This window comes from Protopterus annectens, chromosome 3.part0 (genome assembly GCF_019279795.1).
Source record: "Protopterus annectens isolate FY-2018-M chromosome 3.part0, PAN1.0, whole genome shotgun sequence".
In the NCBI taxonomy this organism is placed as follows: Eukaryota; Metazoa; Chordata; order Ceratodontiformes; family Protopteridae; genus Protopterus; species Protopterus annectens.
Genome location: NC_056731.1, coordinates 909582969 through 909602713, shown reverse-complemented (window position 1 = coordinate 909602713; position 19745 = coordinate 909582969). Strand labels below are relative to the sequence as shown.

The window sequence follows — 19745 nt, the reverse complement described above, 5'->3', positions numbered from 1 at the left end:
GGTTGACTATAAAGTGCATTTGTATAGGATTCAGCAGTCGTACCTCTGTTGTCCGTCAGCATGGGTGTCGTGAAGTTTGCTACTTCTGTCTTAAGCATGAAGTTGGCTTTGGATACATTTTTTACGGTGATTTCCTTCATGGCGAGGTGGGGGTGGGATGTGGATGTCTAGGGTGATTAGCTTGTGGTTGGAACTGACCAACGAGGAATTGACCTCTGGTGTGTAACACCGGTTGCCCATGTTGGTAATGACCAGGTCTAGGATATTGCTGTCCCTGGTAGTGGTGCAGATAAGTTGATCCAAGACGTTTAAATTTATGAATTCCAAAAAATGGTGAGCACAAGAGTTGGTACATGAGTAGTATTCCCAGTTAATGGTGGGGTAGTTGAAATCGCCCATTACTAGGGTGTTAGGTTGTACCCTAATATTTTCCAGTGTATCAAGAAATGAGGAGTGGGAATCCTGGGTCATGGTGGCTGATCTGTAGGAAGCTACAATCTGGATTGCGATCTTGCCCAGAGTTAGTTGCACTTGGATAATCTCTGATGCATTATGCTGAGCAACTAGCCTGGAGGTGTGAATACCCTTAATGAATATTGACACGCCTCTGCCTTTAGTGTTTCGGTCCAGGTTAAGTGGCCGAAAGGTGTGGTATGAATTATAGTCTGGTAATGCAGGGGTGCTCTCTGGAGCCTTGAACCAGGTTTCTGTCACTGCACAGATGTTGATTTTCTCCAGTTTAAGGAGTGCCCTGAGTGAGTTTATTTTGAGGTTTAGGCTTCTAGCATTAATTAGCATTCCCCTTAGATTTTACTGGCTTGTACTTGTTACGGTGGTGAATTTGTCATTGTGTGTTTGTGTGTGCACATATTTTATATATATATATATATATATATATATATGTATATTTATATATATATATATATATATATATATATATGTATATTTATATATATATATATATAATCTGTCTACTTCAGATGATCGAAGTTTTAAAACTTTGAATTTCATATGTCCGAGTCCATATGACTGATGTTTCAACAACACCTGAAAGAAAAACAAAACAAAAAAAATTTTCCTGCATGTTTTTGCAGGGGGGGGGCAAACCTTCCTGAAAACCCCCATGCCCCTGCTATTTAAATATACCAGCTCAGACATCACACTGCAGCGAGGAAAAGGGAAAATTTCCCATTCCGCACTGTATGGAGATCTCTGTTCAGAATGTCCAAAGTTTTAAAACTTTGGTCATATAAGTCATATAGCGTGTGTGTGTGTGTGTGTGTGTGTGTGTGTGTGTGTGTGTGTGTGTGTTTGTGTGTGTGTGTGCAAGGAACAAAATCTAGAAGATTTAGGATTTTAGGATTTTTTCTTGGAAATGTTTACACCTCAAGTAGACCATTTTTGGTCGTGTGAAGTCAAGAGGTAATTGGAAACATTTTCTGGGAATGCTGTGAGTTAGTGGTCTCTAAGGATTCCTTATGGGATGCACTGTCAGATATGCTGGGTGAGCAGATTAGTGTGACGAGGGAGATCATTTTTCTGAGCTACGATACAGAATTGGAATTGCCTAGACATGGTAAGGCCTTGCTGTGTGTAATTATGGTGGCTGCCAAAATAAGCAATTACTAGAAAATGGAATTCAGAATCTAAACCAACTATACTAGAAGTAGTGAGTATACTAACAGAGATAAAGCAACTGGAATTGAGATCTTTAGAAAAGGGTAAGTGGAAACTACATAGGAAAAAATGAGTATTATGGAAGCCGTACATGCAGGGGAGGAATGAGGTTTAAAGAAAGGCAGGGCCCAAATGAGCTGTGCAGTATTTGATTGAAAATGATTGGGTAGCTTATAAGTGATGTATAATGTTTGTAACTGGTAGTTTGTCAGTATGGTTTGTGATGTAAAGTGCTTGCAACGAAGATTGTGTTGGTGTGGTTTGTTTTCATATATATAAATATATGATTCCCTATTTTCTAAGTGATTGTTTAATAAAGATGTTTCTTAGAAAAATTCTGACTTATTGTCTGTCAAGGAAGAAATAAGTTGTGATAGAAAAAATGTGTTAACGAATGGCAGAAAGCTTTTAATAAAAAATAAAACAGGGTGTTAAACACTTTCGTAGAGAACTCCACTTCAGACCTATATTCTATATGTTTGTTTGTTTGTGTCTTTCGGCTTTTCCCGGTTAGGGGTCGCCACAGCGGAACTCCGGTCCGCTAATGATTGGCAGTAGATTTTTACATACTGGCTTGTCGAGCCTAACGCACAACCTTCAACAAAGGAACACCCATTCACGAATGTCGCTACACGGAAGACGCTATGAGAATTGAAGGGCAACGTTTAACTGTGAGGCGACAACGCTACCGCAGCACCACCACCGCAGTTTACCTAAATTCTATATAATCATTCAATTTATATTAACATTTAAAATGAACAGTCCAATTGCAACTAGCATTTCAAACCACATGATACAATGAATCAATTCTATAAGCAGTCTTTTGAGGCTTGGTTTTAAAGAGGCCTTGCCATTCAAGACCCCTTCTTTATCAGCTTGTAAATGTAATATCTAGAACAACTCTGTTTTCCGTGACATTACAAATATCACCCAACCGGCCATTTTCCTCCATCTTTTCTGTTACTTTAAACCTAATCTTATGTTCTAGTGATGTTTGTAGAATGTCTAAGCAAAGAATTGTTACCACTACACTGCTTTATATCTCTCATATGAGAGAGCTACTTGTAGGTCTAAACATCATGTGTACTTGGCACAATCTCAGTGTGTATTAAATTTTATTTAGGAAAAACAGATCATATGTTATTGGAGAGAATTAGAGAAAATATGAGAGCTAGAAAGCATTGTAGTGTAGTGTTAACAGTTCTTTGGCTAGGCATATTATAGAAACATCACTAGAACATAGGTTTAGGTTTAAAGTCAGAATAACAGGTTTTGCATTTTCTGAATGAAACGTAGTATGACGCTCTGATGTCTGCCATTATTTACTGACTACAATCAAGAACAGTATGCCAGAAAACCACAAATCTGTGAGGAACACATCAAAACATGCAACAAAATCAGAGATAGTAGAGGGTAATGCCCGACAGAGAGGCAGAGACCAATTATAGCCACTTGTAGTCAATGTACACACCTCAGGTATTTGCTTGTGATCAATTAAGTGTATAAAGACAGGCCCAAAATCGTATTTCGTCTTGCTACTGTCAATATCATACAGGCAATCCACTGTAAATCCTTTCTGCTGTCTGAAAGTCTTTGTTTAAGATTTTGCATACACTTAACAGTTCTTTATTTTTTAAACTTTCTTTGCAAGTAGAATAATTACTGCTGCAGTAACCATAGCTGTATGGGTTATATCCTGCTAAAGATGTAAAAGCCAGCCAGTTTCCAAAGCTTCGGGTCACCTCGAGCTGAGCTGATTTAAAAAAAAAAAAAAAATAGGTTGGGCACCAAACTCTTCAGAGCATTCATGCCAGATCAGGCTAAAGCCTTGAAAAGTCAGTGCTAGAGAAAAAAAATTGTGTGCTTGTCCTCACTTTGGCAACAAAAGTATACAGAAATATGGGTGTTAGAGAAGGGACCCGCTACTGCAAAAGTGATCATTCGAACAAGCTTTGGACTGTATTTTCTGAAGTCTATGAAGTCTGAAAGTGAAATGTCTGTCATTTAACTGCAGCCTTAACAATTGGCCAGAAAAAAATCATGATTTTGAAGCCCTTAGCTCCCCAGTAACTCCACCATTAATTTAGAAAAAATTAAGTTATACATCAGTAGCTGCTGCTACTCCAGCTGACCGGAGAGAAGAACAGAAAGCCAGTAAGGTGATTAGCTAATTGTACTGACCTCTTGAAGGCTAGTGCATTTAACCAATCACCTACCACCTCCCATCTGGTAACAGAATCCCAGCTAAGGAATTCCACAGGTTGGTGACTGTGTATTTAAAGCAAAGAAACCATTTGGAGGCTGCACCTGTCCAAGGACCGCACTTTGAGTAGCACTGGATTTAGAGCACTGATAGCATTGAAAGATGAAATAGTGGACATACTGATACAAAGCTGAGTCCTGTCATGTTTCATTTTATATATATGTACTGATGAGAGATTGCATGTGCTGTGGAGTGTCATGGAATAAAAGTCACTGAGATGGAACTCGACGTTGATTTATCCAGCTTGTATAATTGATATACTCATTGACTTACTTTATTTCTCCGGATTTTCATAAAAACAAAAACAAGAGTATATAGTGCACCATGCATGAGGATTGCAGTTTGTTTTTCAAAATGTTAAAAAAATACAAAACTGGGAACTAGATAGAAAAAGAAATTGGAACTAAAGGCTTGTGGCTGCTTGCACTTGTTTCTAGGATGTGCCACTAAATCCTTGAAGTTCAGAATATTTGCCTGGAAGTGTTTACAATTGTTTTATATCTTCAAGTTCGCAAAAGATACATCTCCTGGCAGATCCAGTATGCTTTGTGTATAGGATAAAGTTTTTTTCCTTTTGGGGAAATTGAAGAATATCTGTGTTTTACCAGTGGTTTAACACGTGTAACAGTAAACTGCAAGAGTAAAAAATTGATTAGTAAGGTAGTGATGACTACTGTGTCAGTGTTGTTAGGATGTGCTGATTTAATAGAATTATCGTGTGTAATCATGAAGGCATTAATGAAAATGGAAAAAAGTGGAAGGCCTGCCACAGACCCTTGAAAGTTGCTTAGGCTGACCCCATTCCACATGATATTTGTCTACACTGACCTTGAAAATTTGTCTGCTGTTATAGTGCTTCAGCCATTTAAGTAGGGTGAATGGAAAACTTTTTCCATCTTGGCTGTTATTACATTGAATGCCTTTGTCAGGTGAGTAAGTACGGTCTTGGTAAGCTTGCCAGTTTCATGCTTTCTAGGATATAGTTTTTAAGGCAGAGGAAGATAAGTAGTTTTCTCTTTCTTGAACCCACAATGCTGGAAGCTGAGGCAGCCAAGCAAGTTGCGACAAAATGTAAGTTGTCATGCTCAATAGTGAGATGAGAGAAGCAAGTGGGTTTCTTTGTTTAGGAAGAGAGGTATTACTTTGGCGAGTTTTACAGGTCATGAAATTACCGTGGCGAGTTTTACAGGTCATGGATGCTGTCACTGAAAAAAAGTGTTGCATATTTTCTAAAACCCTGGACTGAGGCCATCGAAGTTAGCTGAATAAAAAATAGGTAGCTTTCTTTGACAGATGTCCACTTCCTGAATGGATACCTTTTGAAAGTAAACTGTAGGTGTGAAGTCTTAATAGTTATCTGTGTATCCCTACTTATTCACATTTTTCTGGGACAGCATATGCAAAGAATTTAGTAGCCTTTCCCACACTTTACACAATACTATCAGTGAGTTAAATATGTGTTATCTGTATTTCATAGCTTATAGTGTAATCTACAGTTTTGACTGGTTTGCGTTGTGTGGTAAAGAAAATGGCAGCGGTGGCACAATGTGCTTGGGATGTCTATCTTTGGAAGCTACGTAATTGTGCTTTCCTGTGTCAGAAAAGGCAGACAGTGTTTTGCCAGCTTTTTTGTCACAGCTTTGTTGTCTGTGTTTGTGCATGCAAATAGTCTTCAAGTTCGCACAGTTCAGTAATCTTGACAGTTGCCTAAAGTGTTGCTTACAATAAAAACTGAAGGGCCATTTTAGCATTCTAAGGAAGATCAGTGTATATGAATGTATTCTGAAACTCATGTTTATTGATTTTTCAGTATAGATAGTATCCTTTTCTTTCCTATGGTGCCTAGTATGTGTGCGGTCTAATGTGTTTTACAAAAGTTCTGTTAAACATGCTGTGAGTGATACAAGTATATGCAGAAGAGTGTAGTAACCTATGGACAGTGTCAAACTGAATTTGTGCATTCGGTTTTGCATTTTTGCATTGGTGATTATTACTAACCTATGGGCAGAGTAAAGGTGAATTTACTGCATTTATTTTGTGTTTTTCTATTTTTTCTGACTTGCAACACTTGCATTATATTCAAGATAAACAGGGAGGGTATAAGTGGCTTTTGCTAGTGTGGCACATCTGTAGGATAGGGCAATGCAAGTTTACATTTTCACTCTTGGGCTAATATTTTTTAGAGACACTGTTGGAAGAAACTAGTATAAGTTGCAGAAACACCACTAGAATAGCCAAATACAAAGGTAGACTAAAAATTAGCGTAAACTTGCGTTTATTACTCACTTTCATTAGAGACTTCTTCAGAAAAAACAGCTAGATTAACTAACTAACAATAAAAGTTTAAATAATCAGAATGAACCAATAAAAATGCACTTCAATTATGACATCATTAAAATCAATTAAGGTAAAAATTCAGAAAAAATAACCAATATCACAAAATTATTTTTTAACATACACCCTACGTACGGTGTTTTAAAAAAACATTTAATATTCACAGCCTCATTTAATCCAGGTTCTTGATCAGAATTTAATGTTATTTGCCATCAAGCTTCTCTTTCTTCTAATAGAGTTTTAAAATCACCACCCCTCACATCCATTTCCTTTTGTTCCAATACTGAAAACAGAAATTCGTTGTACTGATATCATCGAAGTGTATGCTTATAAAAAGCTTTTTTAACATCTTTCTTTTTTTGTGCCGTAATAATGCTTGCTAATTCTAGGAGTGTTCATCCCAATGTAAAAGGCACCACAGTGGGAACACACCCCAATGTAAATCAACTTTTAGAAATCTCTGACGAAAGTGAGTAATAAACACAAGTTTACGCTAATTTTTGGTCGACCTTTGTCTCTGGCTGTTCCAGTGGTGTTTCTTCAGTTTTGGTTTTCTGGAATCGTGAACTTTTATGGTTTTCTAGTATAAGTTGCCTTTAACTTTAGTTATGACGACGAGGTAGACTGTATTGGTGCATTAAGTTCCTGGAGTTGGGTATCAGGCTAAGAAGGCACTGGACTGGGATCTAAGACAATATCTCTCAACCTCTGACCATTACAAATCATAGCACTGGCCTTTGAAAAATCATAGCAGAGGGCTCAAAAGAGGTGCACTTAATTTTCTAAATAAAAAGCTTTTGTATAGTGGTATGCATTGTGTTAATAATGTAATAAATCCAAACAAACTTGCCCTTGGTGAAAGGTAACCGGAATAACTAAGAACACAGCAGAATAAAATAAAATCTTCTCATTTAATTGTGCAAAGGTGAGAGCTTTCGCAGTGACAACCACTGCCAACCATATATAAATACACAGTTTAAAATTCAAAGTGACCAATCATACTGTCGTATCAATTAATTAACCTAAATTACATCCAGAACTAAAATGCATTTTCAAAGCAACAGCACCTCAGTACAGCATAGTGCAATTTCAATAGCATATCATTACATACACACACACGCACACAAACGTATATATGTGAATATATACAAACATACACACCATACAACACATATATCACACATACTGTTATATTTAGACAGTATAGACAGCTACACTAAAGTGCATGGGGCTATTTTAGTTTTTTGAATTTGAGGGCTGGCTTCAAGGGTATATTATCATTAAGACATAGTTCCCTGTGTGCCCCCAACCTCAGGATCCACTTCACTTCAAGATTCTGTGTTAAATTAACCAGATCTCCCAATCTAGTGCTAGTATTCTGCACTTGCAGGATTTGGAACATTAAAGTATGATCTTCCCTATTAGCCAAAGTATGTTTGGCTAAAGCACTATAATCCTGCCCTCTCCTAGTACAGGTTTTTCCTACATAAAAATGGAAACACATTTTACAGTGAGCTTACATGTACAACGTTCTTAGTGTTACAATCCGTGGAATTTCTTAATTCCCAAAGATGACCTGTCTCTGGATGCTTAAAGAATCTGGATTCATCTGTGTATGCACAATGGGCACAGTTCCCACATTTCTGTGTTCCTTTCCATCCATTGTCTGCTGTACCTCCCTCCCTGGTTACTTTGGGGTAGCATAATTGCTGTTTCAAGTTATTTTTGTTTTTAAACACGAATTGTGGGTATTTGCCCACCACCTTTGTAGTCTCCTCATCAACTAAAAGCATGTGCCAATTCTGGTATATAATATCTTGGAATTTACTTACGTCCATGGTATAGAGTAAAACCACAGGTGTAGCCGATAGTCTTCTGTGCTCATTATTCTCTATCTCTTTTATTACTCTATCAGAATAATAAGGTCTTGCTGTGCCACCCCTGTCTCTATTCACTTGTAAATGGGCTCTGTTGATTTCACCTTCATTATAACCTCTTTCCAAAAACCCTCCTCTCAACTTAGTAAGTTCACCTTCATTTACATGTTCTTGACAACATAGGCGAGATACTCTCATTTCCTGTCCTTTTATGATATTTGGATTGTGCATACTGTCCCTATGTAAAAAAGTGGGATGGTGGCATTGTTTCCTGTGCAATTTAGTTAACCAATTGGTATCTTCCCTGTATACAGTGACATCTAGGAAGTCTGTACTGGGGTAGGAGTAATTAAGAGTAAATTTCGGGAAGACACAGGTGGTATTAAGATAAAGGTGAAACGACTTCAGTTGTTCTTCATTACCTTTCCAAGGACAAAAAGATCGCCCACAAACCGTCTATAAATGGCTATCTGTGGATTCATTAGCATATGCTCATACTCCCATCCTACCATTGCCAGATTTGTGTACGTATTGGCACAGCTAGTGCCCATTGCAACTCCCGAACGTTGTCTATAACAAATCTCTTTTAACATGAAAATGTTGTTCCCAAGCACTAATTCCAGCACCATACAAATAAAGTCTATCTTATCCAACGAGAATTGACCCTGTCTTAACATCACTGCTTTCACCATGTTTATTCCTTCCTCATTAGGTGTACTAGTAAATAACGAGACTACATCTAGTGTAGTTAATACAATCCTAGTTGACTTTCTTTCACTGTCTCATAAAGGTCTACTAGAAATTGTTCAGCTTCTCTCAACACATACGTGAAATCACTCTGGTCTATATTAGAACATGGAAGTTTCAAAACTTCGAATGTTCTAATATCGAAAGCTATTCATCGAAAGCTGAAGACATCGAGCATACAGAACAGCAAATTTTTTCCTAGGAAAAAGATTTGCTGTTCCAAAACACATACACACAACACAAGCACACCAAATAAACAGCAATCCACACACATGCACCTAAAATCTTTCACCTAACCCTACACTAAACTATACACGCACCACTAACTATCCACTTACCTTAACCCAAACCCTAACCCTAAGGTCCATCACTATAGCACACTCATCTCACCCGCGCCCTAACCCTAACTCACCTACCCTGCCCTAACCCTCATAACCACACAATTGCACACATACGTAACCCGTGCCCTAACCCTAACCCACCCTAACCCTTATGTCCACACAGTCGCACACATACCTAACCCACACCCTAATCCTAACTAACCTAACCAGCACTCAATCGCACACTTACCTAAACCCGACCCGCAACTTTCCACCACAGCGCTGAAAATACCAAAGCAACAGAAACGGACAACCAAATTCTTTCCCTAGGAAAAATTTCAGTTTTCTGTTGCTTCGATATTTTCAGCTTTTGCTGATTAGGGTTCGATATTAGAACATTCAAAGTTTTGAAACTTCAGTGTTCTAATATAGACCCAAGTCACTCAACACTTTCTTTAGTTCACTGTCTAGATATATCGAAATGGGTTCTGTTAACCAACCTGCTCCTAACTGGTCTGAAACATCTGAGCAGTTTAAACTTCTGTCGTCATGATATTTAATTTTAATAATGAGGGAGAATTTTGTATTGCTTATTAACCTTGTAAAATCTTTCAGGTAGTTTTGAAAGCCTTTCTTGGTGTGTTTCATGAATGGTGACTTGTTCTGGTTCCTGGATACAGTATTCCCAGCTGAAGTGAGGAGTGAGAGAAGTTAATGCATCAGATTACAGGAGTGTGTTTTGTGCCCTGCTTATTTTCCCTTTTCCATTGGAATCCCATTTTGGCCTGTCAGAAACAGTTGCTAGTGTGCTGTATATCTTTTTAGACTTTTTTTGGGAGGTAGCCAGTATGCATGTATACTTTCTATGCAATGCTGCTTTAGCTAAAGAGCAGTATTTGCGTTCTCTGTGGCTAGTTATTGCTTTAGGGGTTGCTGCTATGCTGCCCAATTAAGGTAGCACTGTTGAATTAAACTGTGTTTCAGGCAGACATTCTCATGGCTGTAAGCTCTGTGTAGCAGTATAGCCAAAGAATTCCATTTTGTACTTGCAGTCTCTTGTTGCATCTCTCAACCACATGCCATTATAAAATGCTCACATCTCACGATGCAGCCTCCCAAAGCACTTAATAAATGCATGCATCACTTTTGTCCGTTTCCTCTATACCTACAAAAGATTTTTGGATTAGCAATCCTCTGTGTAAACAAGCAATATACATGCTGTTTAAGGCATTAATTTAGACAGTCACAGACATAATTATTTCCTGAAAAAGATGCAATTTTCTAAGTGGTGTTCGAAAACTGTGGAGTACAAAGAGCAAGCCTGGCAACACCCTGGACTCTGTCATGTTTTCTTTAACTCTTCCTTACCCAGCTGGTTTGCTGTTGTTGGTGTCCTTACTATACTGATGCTTATGTACACACACACTTGCAGAGAACTGCATTTTTAATTCCCTGGTTATACTCTTTCAGGAGGCTGAAATCTGACCTTGCTGCTTCATCACGTGAACAAATCCTGTTGAATCATTGGAAGCGTCTATTCCTGTTGTGAAAAGGAGTACAATGAGTTGTTTTACTCTGTAGGGGAATTAGCTCAAATGGTAGAGCGCTCGCTTAGCATGCGAGAGGTAGCGGGATCGATGCCCGCATTCTCCAGTTGTTTTGTATTCCCCCCTTTTTATTTCTGTAAGTATTCAGGCAATTCTGCTTCTGTAAATTGTTATGAATCATTTGAAGTGTGTTTTATCAGCTTGGTTAGTCCTATTGGGCAGCAGTTGATTTACAGGGGAGACTGTGGGAGAGGGAGAAAGTCAAAATCACTTAAAAATAAATACATTTTATTATGAACATTGCATAGTTATTGGATTAGTAAGAAAAACAAACTTATACCAGTATGAGCATTGTCTACTTTATCATGCTGCTCAGCAAGTTTATGCAGCTGCTGCAGTACGCTATCAAGTAGCCAAATGTGAATGGGTGCTCATAATCTAAGAGTAGGTAGAAAAGTGAGTAGAGCTGGGAAGTGAGGCAGTTCAAGTTCTAGAGTACATTGCCCTTTCTCCTGTTTCTGCATTTTTCATACGTCTGTAAACATAACTTGCATTTTATATACCATTTTGTTTCTGTGAATGTGTTAGGAATTATTGCAAGCCATCAACTGCAGCAATTAATAAGAGCACTCATATGCTTCTGTAGTTGCAGCTGATTTTCTGAAACAGTACAGCAGTTCTGCAAGCATGTACTGTCATAACAGCATTGTGTAATCAGAGACAGTGTACTGTTGGGGCATAAACTGCAGCCTAGGGCTAGAAAGCAAAATTAAAAACCTTCCTCGCTGATGGCCATTCCACATTTTATGTGCAGGGTTAGCATTTGAGAATCTTTCTGTATATTGCTTAGCACTGGTGTATTTGACATCCCCTGTTTTGTCTCAGTTTTGTATTAAGTTTTTGTCTTTCTCTTCACCCTTTCTAGTGAATCACAAACATTGTCCTGTAGACATATCTAGACTTTGCCTAATACCCTTATTTCCTTTGTGACTACTCCCCTTACTGTCGTCTTTTTTATTTCTAATCATTTACCTCCACCTTTTTCACCACGTGTTTTTTTAAACCTTCCTACTGTTATTTAGCACTGTTAACTCATTTTACTTTCCTTTTTACTGCTACTTTATGTACCCCTTTTAGTATTTTTTCTATCCCTGTGTCCTCCACCAACAGCAATGTAGTATTGTGTTGCTCACCGTCTTATCTTGTGCCTTATCATAATTTCTTCAGTGTTGCCTGTTTTTGCTTTATGTATTCCTCCTTTTATCAATTTTCCTGTGTAATGTCCCACCTAGCAATCCCCAAATTTTAAATACTGCCACCTTGTGAGAAAAATAAACCTTTATTCAGTGTTGAAACTGTTATTTAATGGATGCATTGCCAATATGTCCCCTCTATCTGTTTTATAAATTTCTGGATGCCAGAGTGCTCCACAGAGCATGTCATCCTTCTCCCATGTGGGTATAGTTTGTAGCTCCTTGTCAGTATGTGCTTCTTTACTGTTGGGATATGCACTGCAACCTAGATCCAGGAAGCAAAATTAAAAACCTTTCTCCTTGATAGCGTCTGATTAAGTGAACTTGAATATTGCCCATGTAAACATCAGAAATGTTTGTGAAAAGCTGTCTGAACTCTAGGTTCTTATCCTTTCTGTGTGAACCAGCTGTCCCACTGGTGAGTTCTGATCCAAGGGCACTTTTCTGATACTACTTGGCATTCAGAAAAGATGGTCAGTCACAAAGGAAAAGAGGTCATTTGGAGCCTTTCTCCCAAAATCAGTGTTCACGATAGTGCTGCATTATTTTTGTATTTCTATCAGTAAGTTTTTGTGCAAAAAAAATATATACTTGTACTATTTTGGAGCTTTTTCTCCTGGCCACTGAAACAGGGCTTCTGCTTAAACTGGCTATTCTGAATATCAAGTGGGAATAAGTAAATTTAAATAAAACAGTAGTCCCCGCTTGTCAGCTACCATATCTTCTACTCCACCTGGATCAGAAGATGTGCAGCATATCATAAGTATTTCTACTTCAGATTCATTTAGAATGCCTCGGCTGGACGTTTGCCCTTTTGGCCTAACTTCAGATGTTCTCAGATCACAGCTGGTTATTACACTTAGGTCATCAGTAGTATGCTTAATAGAAAAGAGAGAGTGGCTTTCACCTTCACTGTGTTTTTTTTTTTTTTTTACTTCTATTGGTCTCATCTAGCAGACCTTTAGAGCACTTGTGGAAACTCCCAATCTGAGTATTTAACAACTGTTGCAGTCTTGCTTGCCTTATAATGGCACTGGACTTTATTTGGTTGTGAATTTAGAGAGCTTTCCAATACTGAAGCCCCCAGTCATGTGCTGCAAGAGAGAGATTCCACAGAAGAATTATCATGCTTGAGTGCTTTCTGTCATGGTGAGAGAGATCAGGTATTGTCCTGTGAACACTGTGTGCTTTTCAAAAATAAAATCATACTTTAACACACAAACCTTAGGACCTATACTGAGCACAGAAAACTTTTACAAGAACTTTTCTTTTTGAGGTTCCAGCATATACACACATGTGGGTTTTCACACACACATGCTACAACAAAATGGATTAGCCAAGAAGCTGTTTACTAAGGATTCCATTGGCAGAGAGCATGAAGCTAAAGTTATCTCATCAGTCCTATAAAGGCCTGAGGACACCATCCCATTGATGCCCAGATTTGTCTGTTTATTTCTTCTACTTCCCTTACTGCTGTGTTTGCCCATTGGGATGCTTGACAGTGGGATATCAGCACTTCAGTCTTCCCATGGATATTCTAGCTGCTGCTCTGCAGGATAGTAATTCCTGTGATGTCTAGAGGGCCACTCCCTCATGAACTTTCCACTTTAATGGAATGCTTTCCTTACTTGGATTTTCATGGTATGAAACTGTAGCTTTTGTGGTACAAAAAAAAAAGTTGGCAGAACCTTTCATTCTTCTTACTGTGCGACATAAGGCCATCCTTCGGGTGTCTTGCACCTCAATGCCTGCCATGGACCCACCCAGATTAGCAAATGGTGACTTGGCAGAGGGTAGTGTCCCCCTTTCCCCAGAGTGGCTTTCAGGCTATGGAACAGGCCCAGCTGCTAAAGGGAAAAGTGAATAATTTTCAATTAGACATTGGGGAAGTTAGTATCAGGATCTAGCTCCCTATTGAAATGTTGACACTCAAAATGCTGAGTGATGACAAGCCAGAAAAAAAAGTCAAAGCACAGGAGAAGACCAAGTTACAAAAATCACACTCTTTTTACACTTATTTTTGCAGTGTGGAGGGGAGGGGGGCAAGCCCCCACACTCCACCAACTTGCATATAGCAATTCCGAGATTGCCATACCTCAGAGAAAAGGGAATATTCTAAGAAATGGTATCTCAAACTTAGTATATGCAAGTCCTTCTTTTGGCCATTCAGTTTCCATGTTTAGGGACTTGCTGTAGTAGGTCCTGACATTTCAAATGGTTACCTGAGGATGTTTTGTATATACCGCGGTGGTGGTGCTGCGGTAGCGTTGTCGCCTCACAGTAAAACGTTGTCCTGTTCGATTCTCAGCTAAAACGTCTTCTGTGTGGAGACATGCGTGAATGGGCGTACCTTCGTTAAAAGTTGTACGTCAGGGCTGGCAACTCGGTACGTAAAAATCTACTGCCAATCATTAGCGTACTGGAGTTTTGCTGTGGCGACCCCTAACCGGGAAAAGCCGAAAGATACAACAACCACCTCAGGATCTTTTGTACTGTACCTAGGTTTACCCCTCAGGTTACAATGCTGTTGCAGAATTGAACCCTTATGTTTCTCCTGTTGAGCGACACTAGGCATTGTTGTAGATCTAGCAGCTGATTTCTCTTGATGCTGTGAGAGAAGTCAAAGTGTTGCTTGCTAATAATTATCTCCTAATGATTAGAAAAGTTTTATCCCAGACCAGTTTGGAAGACTGTCTATACCACTCCCATGTTTGAATATCTGAGCTACGAATTGTCAGATCCATGAGTTGCTGAATCAGAGGAATATCTTTCAGATGAATGTTGAAAAAAAAATGTGCAGTCCCTAAACAGAGGCTCCTAAGACTTTCACAAATTGCAGTAAATTTTAGTAAACACTTGGGCGTAGCAAAGATTTTCTGTGTCGGAGCAGTGACCTCTGGAAAATTATTAGGAGTGATACTGAGAATGGGCCTCCATCTCAGGAAGAAAAAAACATGTTTATGCAGACAAAGTAGATTTCCCCATCCCAGTTCCAAAGTGTAGTAGGAATTTTCAAATATGCACGGTGACCCCCTTCTTGGAAGTAGTTCTGAAGGGAGCAATTTAAATAAAAGAAGGCCTTTGAAAAAGGCAAGTCGAAATGAGGCAGGGACTGAAACTGCCACAGGGCTGAGGCAGGGGGATTGATTTCTCATTCTTTTACTCCACCTCATCTCCTATACTGCCATTTCTTTCCATCCATTTACTGAGAGGATAGTTTGTCCCTCTTTTCAAGGACATATAGGTCAGCTTCACTACAGACATTTCAGAAAGAGGAGGAAGTTGCTTCTGGATACAAAATCAAATTGTAGGCATTCCCACAATTCATGAAATGTCTCCCAATCTAGTCCTAGGTCGGGTCTATATTATGATATCGCACTCTCAGAAGAGCGAACAACATATAATCGACCCCATGTAAGCGAAAGCTTACGACGTCAAAACCTCAGAACAGTAATTTCTTTCCAAGGGGAAAAAAATCGCTGTTCCAAAAAAAAAAAACTGTAAAACATTACATAATGTGGGGGGCTTCACCCCCCCCACACACCCCTCCTACTTAAATATACCAACTTTGAGATCGCACTACAGTGCCAAAAATGGCAAAGTAGCGAAAGCTCCCAGAGAAAGAATTTGCTGAAAAGCCACTTAGCTATTTTGCTTTTTTGCACTTTTTAGTTCGACAAAGACGCATTCGACAACCTGTGTCTGCGACAGCGTAACAGGGAGCCTCCTGGGTCAGGTAGCTTTGAGATCTGTCTTGAATCATCTCCTCTCTTCAACAGTAGAAACATATCCTTCAGAAAATTAGAAGTCGGGGTTTTACTTGACTTTTCCTGATGCACAGGAAATGTCTTGGAAATGCATTCTAGATTCCTGTAAATTAAGTAAATATGTTAAAGCCAATTAAAGTGTTATCTTTGCCAGCCAACCCTCTCTCTCTCTCTCTCTCTTGTTTTTTTTTTTTTTTTTTTTTTGACAAGAAGTCCTTGTGGTCAGCTGGTGGTTGAAAAGTGCATCCTGATTTACAGGTGATGCATGAAATTTCTGAGGTTTATTGCTTGGATGCAGCACTTCAGGTATATCTTTTTGCCATTTTGGGTACTCTGCTGCTGCCGCCAATGTATTTACCAAATGCTTAACTTCAGGTTTTACCCACCTAAGATTTACCCATACTTGCATGGCTGTCTAGTAGAAGCCTTACTTAGGAGGAGCTGATAAAGGTCAGGTACTACATTTCTCTTATTAGCAATCCGTATGCGTATCTCTATCAATTACCTCATATCCATTCCTAGATCTTGCAGGAAGTCCACCTTCGGAGCAGTCTTGGACCCCAGGAAGAGTAGACAGTCTTCCTTCTGTTTTCCAACCATTCCTTCTTGCAATAGCAAGAAAGACTGGCATAACAAGGCAAAGCCATTCTAAAAGCAGTCTGATGCATTGTTCCCTCTATATAGACTGTACATGGCAAAGATCCAGTGGTATCCAAACACCTTATAGCATCATCACCTTCATGTACTGGGGAATATGCTGCCATAGATACCATCCATCTATCAAAAATTTGGATGACGAGCATCCTAGGTGCCAGTCAGTTGTGGTAAGCTTTTGTTACCCCCCCCCCCCGACTACAGATGCATAATGCTGTACATGGGGAGCTCACATAAGAACCTTTAAGGCCCAGATAGCATCACCAGCACAGAAATGAGCACAGGGCTAAATATATCAAATATGAGACGTGTTAGTCCTAGTAAAAAGTTCTCCAGATTTTCATGCTGATATGGTTTCCTGAATGCAGTGAAAGACGACCTGTTCCTGTACTGTATCAACAAGTAAGGGAAAACTTGCTCACACCAGCTCTGTTGACTAGCAGTAATTGCCTTAAATGTTGAGAACCCGGTGTATTCCAAGCTACGTCAGGGATGCCTGCTAACGGTTAGGGGGGGGTGTGTGTGCCCCAATTGCCAGTGTGTGCCTGCTATGAAGCCCAGCAGCTCTCGGTCAGTAAGCTACTGGCTGGCTGTTTTCTATTTGCTCAGCTTGGGTTACCTGGGGTAGCTCTGAGAGAAAGCTGGACGTAAAACCAATCAGCCTACCAAACATGAACAAGGAATTGCTACACTCAATGTAGGTTCATTAACATGATGATATGTAGGAGGCTGGACATCCTGTGTATTCGAGACGAGATGGAAGGGCTGAGCAGCAAAGCCACTTGGCTTGGGATCCACAGTCTACTACTCAGGAGGAGCACAGGGTAGAAATTGTGTTAGAATTGTGGTGAGAGGCTTCAGAAGGCAGTGAGGAATGTTATCAGAATTATTAACCGGCAGTGATGGGAATGATATATTACAATATGTAATATATTACAATTTCTAGTAGCTATTAATATAACTAGCTTCTTTTTCAAAATACTAACTAGTAAAATTAATATATTACTTTTTTTAGTAACTAGTAACCTAAATGTGCGTTACTTTTGCTTAAACCAGTAGCTGTCCTTCTATTCAATGTTGCAGCATTTTTTTGTTGAAAGTTATACGTCAGGGCTGGCTTATGACCCAGTGTCTGACCTATATACAAAAGCTTCTAGCCACTGCCAGTGTATGGGACATCGCATGTATGGTCTGACAACATCGGCCATAAGAGACATCCATATGTACCATCCTCACAACTTTTCTGCCGCTATATGGCATGTTGACTCCTACGTACGGTCTGCATTTGGATTCTGTGTGTTGTTGCTAGCTTCAGCCTCAGATAAGTGCCCCATTGGGGATTTGCTTTTTTGATACTGCCATTTGTTATTGTTTGTCATCCAAGAAGGGCAAGTGTAGGTGTGGAAGGCAAATTCCACAAAAAGATAGCCATGACCTTTGCCTTTTCTGTTTAGGGCCTAGTCACGACTACTGCACCTGTTGTATTTGTCAGGTTTTCATGCCTGAGACATTGCGTAATGGACTTTTGGCTCTAAATCTTAGAAAATCAGTGGTTAAAACATCTGGCTAAAGACGTTATGGAGGGTTCTGGAGGGGCCTTCGGCCGAGCCGAGTTTGAAGAGGAAGGTGAGCAAAGTTCTGAAACCTCTTCAGCTGCACCTCTTACCTCCAGTGTAACCCTTGAGGTCAGTGAAGACCCGGTGGTATGATTGGAGGTCAGGTCCATTTCTGTGGTGGGTACCCTCTCTGGAAACTTCCAAGGGATCAGTTCCCAGCACATCCGAGGCTTTGCAGACATCCACTTTGGGTGACATGGAGGAACTGTGGCTTCTTGGGCTTGAAGAGACTCTGGGGCCATTCCTGTCATTCCAGCTAGGGATCCATTTTTGTCCACCTCTGACGTTAGGCCTACGTTGGTCTCTTCTACTTTCTCCTTAAGAAGACATGACAAAAAGAAACAAAAAACTAAACATTCCAGTATTCCTTCTTCTCTGCAGTCTGACTGGGATGCATTTTCTGAGGTCTTAAGTTTTGATGGCTTTGAAGCCATCTACCTCTTTCCCTCTGCCTGCTTTCACTTCCTTCCCTGTTCTACAGTCTTCTGGATCCCAGATTCTTCCCTCTGACTCGGAGGACTCTTCATCTGATGACGATTCCTGGCATATTCCACCCAAATTATCTCTCCTCTGGAATATGCCTCACCTAAAGAGGAATCAAATGGAGGAGATTCTCCAGTTGAAGAGATTTCTTTTGGATAAACTATTAGTAAAATGAGAGAGTTCTTTATGAGAGATTGTTCTCCGATTTCTGAGGAACAGCAGCGATATGATCTTTTGTAAATGGAGGTCCCTTACCTTCTGCAGCTTTCTTGGATGCCTTCACCTCCTCTTCTAAAACTCCAGATTCTCAGACTACTTCTTCCAAGAGACCAGAAAGATTTTATAAAGTGCCAGATGAATGCAAGTTTCTTTATAAGTGTCTGGTGGACCCTGCGGTAGTCTCCATAGTCTCTGACAGGTCTGCACATTTATCTCCTGCCAAACTCTGATAAGGAAAGTAAGATACTTGACAGATTGGGTAGGATACCGCATCCACTTTAGCTATCAGAGCTAGCAATTACCAGACTGATGTGTCTAAATATTTCATGGCCTTGCTTTCGCAGGCCTGTCAAGCTCTGGCTCTGTTATCCAAATCTGAGGTTAAAACTTAGGTTCTGTTTCTTTTGGCTGCTTCCATACAGGTTGCCAGACATTCCATTAAGTGCAGCTATGATGCAGTTGAGGCATCTTCGAGAGCTGCTGCTTCTGCCTCTGTGCTTAGGAGAGATTCTTGGCTCAGGCTACAATCTCTTCCTGAGGATATGAAGGTAAAATTACTCTGTCTCTTTGGACAAATCTGCATTTTTTGGCTCTGCATCTGCAGACTTATTTAAGACTTTACAAGAAAAAGGGAAGGAGCTCCAAGATTTGAAATGCTCGTTTAACCTGTACCTAAATTTCATAGGAACTTCCCTGCCAAAACTTTTGTTAGGACACTGCTCGTTCCTCTTTTGCATCTACACCTGCTTCTAGGTCTAAAAAGTCAGTAAAGAGACCCCCATTATCAAAATCTTCTGCCTCAGCTCCTCCAGCACAGCAGCCCTTTCAAGCCAGGCCTGGCTCTCTGTGACAACCACCATCCTCTTCCAAGTCGTACTTCTCTGTCTCTTTGCCTCTCCCTTTCTTTTCCACTCTGGGCGAACATCACTCAGAACTCCTGGGTCCTATCCAAAAGGATATTTCATGACTTGGAAGACACTCCCTCCTT

The 19745-nt window shown here is 39.8% G+C and overlaps 1 protein-coding gene and 1 non-coding gene across 2 annotated transcripts in view; both read left to right on the top strand.

The window, feature by feature from the left end:
- The window catches only part of LOC122796951 (DNA repair-scaffolding protein-like), a 1499749-nt gene that overhangs the window by 236372 nt on the left and 1243632 nt on the right, over positions 1-19745 (top strand). The gene's annotated exons all lie outside the window — the stretch shown is intronic.
- Positions 10799-10871, top strand: TRNAA-AGC. Its single transcript has one exon. It is a non-coding gene; the product is annotated as a tRNA-Ala (tRNA).